This window comes from Microcaecilia unicolor, chromosome 5 (assembly GCF_901765095.1).
Source record: "Microcaecilia unicolor chromosome 5, aMicUni1.1, whole genome shotgun sequence".
Taxonomy (NCBI): Eukaryota; Metazoa; Chordata; class Amphibia; order Gymnophiona; family Siphonopidae; genus Microcaecilia; species Microcaecilia unicolor.
The window spans coordinates 291561540-291570066 of NC_044035.1; positions in this window are offsets into that span (position 1 = coordinate 291561540).

Sequence of the window (8527 nt, forward strand, 5' to 3'; positions counted from 1 at the left end):
GCTCTTTGGCATGAACTCAACTCGCCGTGTTTGGAGGAAGAGAAATGCTGCCTATGACCCAAAGAACACCGTCCCCACTGTCAAGCATGGAGGTGGAAATGTTATGTTTTGGGGGTGTTTCTCTGCTAAGGGCACAGGACTACTTCACCGCATCAATGGGAGAATGGATGGGGCCATGTACCGTACAATTCTGAGTGACAACCTCCTTCCCTCCGCCAGGGCCTTAAAAACGGGTCGTGGCTGGGTCTTCCAGCACGACAATGACCCAAAACATACAGCCAAGGCAACAAAGGAGTGGCTCAGGAAGAAGCACATTAGGGTCATGGAGTGGCCTAGCCAGTCACCAGACCTTAATCCCATTGAAAACTTATGGAGGGAACTGAAGCTGCGAGTTGCCAAGCGACAGCCCAGAACTCTTAATGATTTAGAGATGATCTGCAAAGAGGAGTGGACCAAAATTCCTCCTGACATGTGTGCAAACCTCATCATCAACTACAGAAGACGTCTGACCGCTGTGCTTGCCAACAAGGGTTTTGCCACCAAGTATTAGGTCTTGTTTGCCAGAGGGATTAAATACTTTATTTCCCTCTGCAGAATGCAAATAAATTCATATACTTTCCACAATGTGATTTTCCGGATTTAATTTGTGATGTGCTATCTCTCACTGTTACCAATAACCTACCCTTCAATTATGGGCTGCTCATGTCTTTGTCAGTGGGCAAACTTACAAAATCAGCAAGGGATCAAATACTTATTTCCACCACTGTATATATATTTTATTTAGTTTGTTGTCTCTGGTTTCTGCTTTCCTCATCTTCTTTTCACTGTCTTCCTTCCATCCAGCATCTGTCTTCGTTCTTTCTCTGCCATCCAGTGTCTGCCCTCTCTGCTGTCCCCTCCATCCAATGTCTGCCTCTCTCCCTGCCCTTTCCATTCACTGTCTGCCCTCTCTCTCTCCCCCTTCCATTCACTGTCTGCCCTCCCTCCCCCATCCATCCAGGGTCTGCCCTCCCCTCTCCCCCCATCCATCCATCCATCCATCCATCGTCTGTCCCCTCTCTCTCTCTCTCTCTCTGCCCCTTTTTTCAGCCCCCAGTTCCAGCCCTCTTATCCCACCTGCCCCTAGTTCTAGCCCCAGCCCACATCTCCCACTTGCCCCCCCCCTTTTCAGCCCCACTATCCCACCAGTCCGCAGTTTCAGCCCCAGCCCTTTTCTCTCACCAGTCCCGAACTTCAGCCCCAGCCACTTCTCCCTGTCCCCTTTTCAGCCCCCAGTCCCCCCAGTTTCTGCCCCTGCCCCTTTTCAGCCCCCAGTTCCAGTACTAGCCCCCTTATCCCACCTACCCTCTTTTTCAGCCCCCAGTTCCAGCCCCCTTCATCCACATGCCTTGCATTAGGGACCCCTTTTCAGCCCCAGACCCATTTTCCCACCAGCCCCAGGCATGGCTCCCATTTTCTCGCATGGCCCCTTCCCCACCCCCCTTCTCCCCACCCCCTTTCTCCCCACCCATCCCCTTCTCCCCTCTTCTCCCATCTGAGATCCCCCTCCCACCCCAGTCCCCTTCTCCCCTCTTCTCCCATCTGAGACCCCCTTCCCACCCCAGTCCCCTTCTCTCATCTGAGACCCCCTCCCCACATCCCCTTCTCCCATCTGAGACCCCCACCCCCCTTCTCCCCACCCCAGTCCCCTTCTCCCCTCTTCTGCCATCTGAGACCCCCCTCCCCACGTCCCCTTCTCCCATCTGAGACCCCACCCCCCTTCTCCCCACCCCAGTCCCCTTCTCCCCTCTTCTCCCATCTGACACCCCCCTCCCCACCCCAGTTCCCTTCTCCAATCTGAGGACCCCCTCCCCAGTCCCCTTCTTCCATTTGAAAACCCCCTCCCCAGTCCTCCTCTCCCATCTAAGCCCCCCCAACTTGACCCACCTACCACCTTCGTGGAGAGACGACAGCCCTCGTCTCCTGCCTCCATCCTGCTGTGCCTTTAAAGAAAAATCTGAAAAGCGGCATGGCAGGCATGCTTCGCGTCTGCCCTGCCTGCTTGTAAAAGAAAGTGGCAAATCTCCTCGTCGACGTCACGTCGGGTCTTCCCTCACTGGGTCCCGCCCACAGGGAGCAGAGCAGAAGCTCAGCACAACAAAGGGAACACAGAGACAGAGAGAAAGCTAAACAAACAAACTGAAATGACTCACGGCACAAGCTTACCCCAGACAGCACAATGTTAGAACAGGAGAAAGCAAACCAGGTGTGCGGAAGTGAGGCAATCAGGCTCATGCTGGGAATACCCAGCACACACACACACAGAATAAACAAGCACGAGGAGAAAGGCTAAACTCCAAAGTGAACACAAGCGCCCAAGCGCAGGCTGGCTTCAGCTGCGCAAACAAAGCAATCAATGCTAAAGCAATGATTGCAGCGGAAAGGCAGGCTTAAATGGATCAGGCTTCTGATGTTTGCTGGCTAAGCCCTTGACAAGCCAATCAGGAGTGAGTCCCAAACATTCCCCTGCCTATCTAGCAGAATCACAACAGTAATAAAGGGACTGAGGAAAATATTAAACAAAAGATGAGACAGAAGAGAACCTTGAGGAACACCAAGGGAACGAACACCAAGGGAACGAACAGAAGACAAAGTAGTAGCTGTCTTGACATAGAATAAGAAGTCTGAAAGAAAAGAAGTAAACCAAGAATACACTGTTCCCAACTTACGTATTTCTACCAGATGATTTAGAGGGAGGGAATGATCTATAAGATCGAAGGCGGCAGATAAATCTAATGATACCAAAAGAACAATTTTGCCTGTTTCAAAAATAGAGTGAACTTCACAAGAGGGCTGCCACAGTGGTCTTGGTATTATGGCCATTGTGGAATCCGTTAATTTCGACAAAAAGCATAAGTTAGAAATAGGTTTATTATTTTGTGTCCAGAAATAATATAAATGTAAGGTACTGCAGTGAACTTTCTCATTTCAAAGGGTTGGCTGTGCTTACAAAATTCAGAGAGCTGTGTACATCTGGCAGACACTTGCACTATTAACCATACTCATAAATTGTAAGGCTGTGCTTCATACTAATGAATCGTATGCTACAGACTAGCACATACCAGCATACAGCAATATCCTGTTTTATTTGCTCCTACAGCTTGCTAAGGGATTTGAGGAGAAAACATTCAGAGCCCTGAGATCTCTGCATTATAACCAATAAGATATGTCTCTACCTCTTCTATATTTCTTTAAGAGTTCAGGACTGCTTCCCAGGATAACTCGGGGGAACATGTCTATAACTTCAGGTTTACAATAGGCATGTCAAAAATCTTCTGACATCACAGAAGCTTAGAAACACTTCATATAAACAAACTGACAAGCAATCAATCTTTGCAGTGTGACCATATTGCTAGGTTCTGATTCTGTCACTTTATTGAATATACATATGCTATATGAGCAAATCCCCATTGGGGATCTGCCCAGGAAAAACAATTGTTGGTTCATTTTTACATTTAGGCCTTTTCACGTGATTTTAAGACATTTTTCAATTCATACATTTGTGTTAAAAATGTTTTTCAACATGCGCTTTTACATAAACAGATTGACTGTATCTACAGTAATTCATGGCTTAACAAATGTTAAATAGTTTTTGTGCAACTAAGGTAGTCTTTTACAAAGGCGCACAAGCGTTTAACGCTAGAGATGCCCATGGGCATCTCTAGCGTTTAGCATACACTTATTTTTAACGTGTGCTAAAAACACTAGCATGCCTTTGTAAAAGAGGCCCTAAGTTTTTTTTAATGAACTGAATCAACACTAGCAAATGAACAACCCTAAAACTCAAGGGAGAGCTGCACAACTATACCACAAATAGGGGCAAGGGGCACTGACAGTGGCATAAAGACTCCAATGCACCATGAAAAAAGTAAAGCAGCACAATGAAATGACACCTTCATGGAGAATGATTGTTCCTGACTCTGACCCCTTTCCCCTTAATCCTCATTCCAGCGCTTCCTTTCAGTTCAGAGCCTTGCCTCCTGTGAAATTATGCCATGGAGATATTTAAACATCTCTATCATATCTTCCTTCTTCCAACTTCCTCCAAATAGGCTATCCTCAAAGATTCAGTCATTGTGTTTGTGGGGAAATCAGCATTCAAGTATCAACAGGTCCCCTGAGATACTTGGAGTGTATGAAATGTGTTAGCTTAGGACATGTTATCCTGGAGATGCAACAATCATGCTTTTAATGTACCATGGAGAAAGACCCCAAGACACCACAAATAGGATAAATCAACACCAACAACAGTGGAAAGAAGACTCAAATCACCAACAGAGGTGTAAGGCGGGCAGAGAAGGAAGACTGGTATTTACATACAAAGACACTTAGAGGGGAATTTTCAAAAGAATGTTCAAGTCAGAATTGGGATGTCCTGCTCATAACATCCATAAAAAAGTCTCTGTCACAGTAATTTTCGAACAGGAAAGACGTCCAGATTTCCTGTTTGAAAATCAGTGAGAAGGCTGGAGACATCCATCCTTATCAACCATTTTACAAACTGAAATGTTTAATAAATGGGGGAAACAAGGCACAAGGATGTCTGTCTGGCAGCATTCTTATGAAAATGGCCACACAGATGTCCTAGGAGAACAGAGGCACACAGGCATAGTCTAGTAGTTAGTGCTGTGGACTGTAACCCAAAGGACACAGGCTCAAATCCTTTCTCTGCCGCCACCACCGCTCCCACCCCCACCCCAAAACCAAAAGAGCTCTCACTGTCTCCTTCCCCAAATAGAAGAAGCTTGGGCCTACTGTACTGCCCTAGTGAGCTAGTGTCAAGCCAATGTAGAAATGATTCTCACTTGCTCCTGCTCATGCCATCTCCAGAGTCAAAATGGCTGCCATGACTTCCAGTGGCATCTCACAAGATTGTCACTGGAGATCATGGCAGCCATTTTGAGACTGGAGCTGACATGGATAGGAGTGACTGCAGAGAAGCTCTTGTCTGGTTAAATCACTGTTGCTGATATTCAGTGGCACTTAACTGGGCAGTGCTGTTGAAGATCAGCAATGATTGCCACAGCTGGTTAGTAGAGTCCACAAAGAAAAAGTTAGAACAGAAAAAAGGCTATTCTCATTTTATCCATTTATTTATCCATGAACCGGTCTGAATATCGGCTGGCACAAGGATAACTGCCAGCAGCCACACATGGCATGGATATTCAATGCCAGTGCCTTGCTACATTGTTAACACCATATGTTCCTGGACATAATTTGTGCTCAGCGGATGCAGTGCAACTTGAAGTTCCCTCGCTTGGCAATGACTAGAAACGATGCATTTTTTAATGTGGTTCCTGGATTATGGAATGTGCTTCTGCGATCCTTGCGAGCCATGTCATTTTTTTCACAATTTAAATGCTTTTTAAAGGCACATTATTATATAGCTGCATTTGGTGCTGCTCACCCTGAGGTTTAGTTGGCTTAGAGGGGCATAATCAAACGCGTCTATGTCTGAAAACGGGTATGTGAAGGGGCGGGACAGACCGTATTTAAAAAAAAAATGGCTGCCCATCTTTTTTTTCGATAATACGGTTGGTGCCCAGCAAATGCATTGAATTTGTGTGGATTTGAGCTGGGCGGTTTCGTTTTTCAGCGATAATGGAAACTGAAAGCGCCCAGCTCAAAAACGAACAAATCCACGGTGGGAGGGGCCAGGATTCGTAGTGCACTGGTCCCCCTCACATGCCAGGACACCCGGGCACCCTAGGGGGCACTTGTAACAATTAAAAAAAAAGTTAAATACCTCCCAAGTCCATAGCTCCCATCTCTTGGGTGCTGAGCCCCTCAAATCCCCCCCCAAAACCCACTGCCCACAACACTACACCATTACCATAGCCCTTATGGCTGAAGGGGGGCACCTAGATGTGGGTACAGTGGGTTTTGGGGGCGGTTTGGAGGGCTCACATTTACCACCACAAGTGTAACAGGTAGGGGGGATGGGCCTGGGTCCACCTGGGTGAAGTCCACTGCACCCACTAACAACTGCTTCAGGGACCTGCATACTGCTGTGATGGAGCTGGGTATGGCATTTGAGGCTGGCATACAGACTGGAAAAGTTATTAAAGTTTTTTTTATGGTGGGAGGGGGTTAGTGACCACTGGGGGAGTCAGGGGTGGTCATCCCCAATTCCCTCCGGTGGTCGTCTGGTCATTTAGGGCACTTTTTTGGGACTTGCTCGTGAAAAAAAGGGTCCAACAAAAGTGGCCCAAATTCACGCTAAAAACACCTTTTTTTCGATTATCGGCCGAGGGCACCCATCTTTCCTCGGCCGATAAACACGCCCCAGTCCCGCCTTCACCACACCTCCGACACGCCCCCATCAACTTTGCCCGTTTCCACGACAGATTGCAGTTGAAGACACCCAAAATCGTCTTTTGATTATACCGATTTGGGCGCCCATGGGAGAAAGACGCCCATCTCCCGATTTGGGTCGAAATATGGGCGTCTTTCTCTTTCGAAAATAAGCCTGATAGAATACTTCAATGTTCTATATCCCTGTCAATCTAGGTTTTGTTTAGGATGCTGTACAGAATCTATATTTACCTCTCTCTTAAACTGCTTTTGATGATTTATTTTATTTTTATTTATTTGTAGCATTTGTATCCCACATTTTCCCACCAATTTGCAGGCTCAATGTGGCTCACACTATGCCGTAATGGCGATTGCCATTACCGGGTTGAGGATTACAGATGGTATTACATTAAGGCACTTACATACATGGTAAAGTTAAGTACATTATTGTATAACGTATAGGTTCCTGAATGATAGAGTGATTTAAAACATAGGTTGGATAATCAACTATAAAGAGTTCATTTCCAGCATGGGGAATAAAGTGGTAGTCCATATAGCGTGCTTTCGTTAATAGCAATGAGGTTAACTAGTTGAGTGGAGAGAGTTCCACTTTTAATCTTGTCAATCTTTCCTTGCTTCAGTCTAGACTTTCAGCTATCAGTGTAGAGGATACCGTTCTTTGTTCTTCATTGGCTTATCTTACTTTTCTGTAATTGTTCCTTCTCTGTTACTTTCTCTGGTGCTTCATCCCTTTACTTTCCCCTTTCTTCAGGGGTCCCCCAAGGTTCCAGCTTTGCACCTCTCCTTTTTAATATACACCTAAGTCCACTGGCCCTTCTCATTCAAACCCACGGGACAAGTGTGTATTTCTTTGTGTACTATATTTTGATCATCCACTACATTTGCCCACTGAATCCTGGTATTTCATACTTAAACAACTGTCCTCAGTTTCTGATTGGTTCTCCTCCAACTATCTTGTCCTCAGCTCTTCAAAATCTCTGGTGTGCTGGCTCACAGGCTATCTTCCAGAATCATCTCTTGCCCCTGTTCTCTGTGGTTCTCCAGAACTCCTAGTGGATCACTTTAAGTATCTAGGAACTGCACTAGACCACAAGCTTTCCTTTGAAACACAGATCAGCAATTTGGTGAAAACCTGCTTTTTTGGCACTGTATCAGTTTCATTCTATCAACTTCTTCCTTGACCCCTTCTCACAGATGTCACTCCTATATGCCCTTATTTAAACACAGTTGGATTACTGCAATGTAGTTTACTCAAGTATCTTGCAATTCCAACTCAAAATGGTACAAACACTGCCATCAGATTATATTGTAATGCTAAGAAGTTTGATCATGTGACACCTCTGCTGTCTTACTGCCATTGGCATCCCATTAGTTTTCAGATATGATTTAAGATCCTGCTGATAGTTTTCAAGGTTCTGTTTTCTACCTCTGCACCCTACCTATCTGCTTTCAAAATTCTACATACTCTATGCAATATTCATGCCTATAGGCTCACTTCCTCATCTTCACCATGAGCCGGATTGAGTCTAATTGTCAGTGTGCTTTCTCCTATGCTGCTTCCTCTTTCTCTCCAATCTGAGTGTTCACTCCCTAGATTCAAAATAACACTTGATAAACTCCTGTTTACTCAAGCATTTGAGGTCTCTGCTCATCCTCTTTAACCTAGGCCTGAAGTGCTGCATGGTGTCTACTCTCCTTTTCCCTACTTCGTCAATCTTTTTTTTTTTTTTTAGCATTTCTTCTATATGCTTCTTTTGATTCGTATCTATACTCTCTTTCCTCACCTATGCTCACCCTGGCTATTTATTTTGGTGTTGTTTCTTTCTTCTACTTGTATTTTGTAAACTGCCTTGTAAACAAACACTATGATTCAATCAAACTAGATTGTAAGCTTTGTGGAGCAGGGACTTTCTCACTTATAATGTCTATGTAGTATGGGGATAACTGGCAGTGCTTTAGACATGATGAGCTGTAGTATTTACAGTATTTACATAAGAACACAAGGATTGCCATACTGGGACAGATGGAAGGTCCATCAAGCCCAGTATCCTGTTTCCGACAGTGGCCAATCCATGTCACAAGTACCTAACAGCAAAACACATTTTGTGCTGCTTATCCCAGAATATGCAGTGGATTTTCCCAAGTCCATCTTAATAATGGCTTATAACTGTTT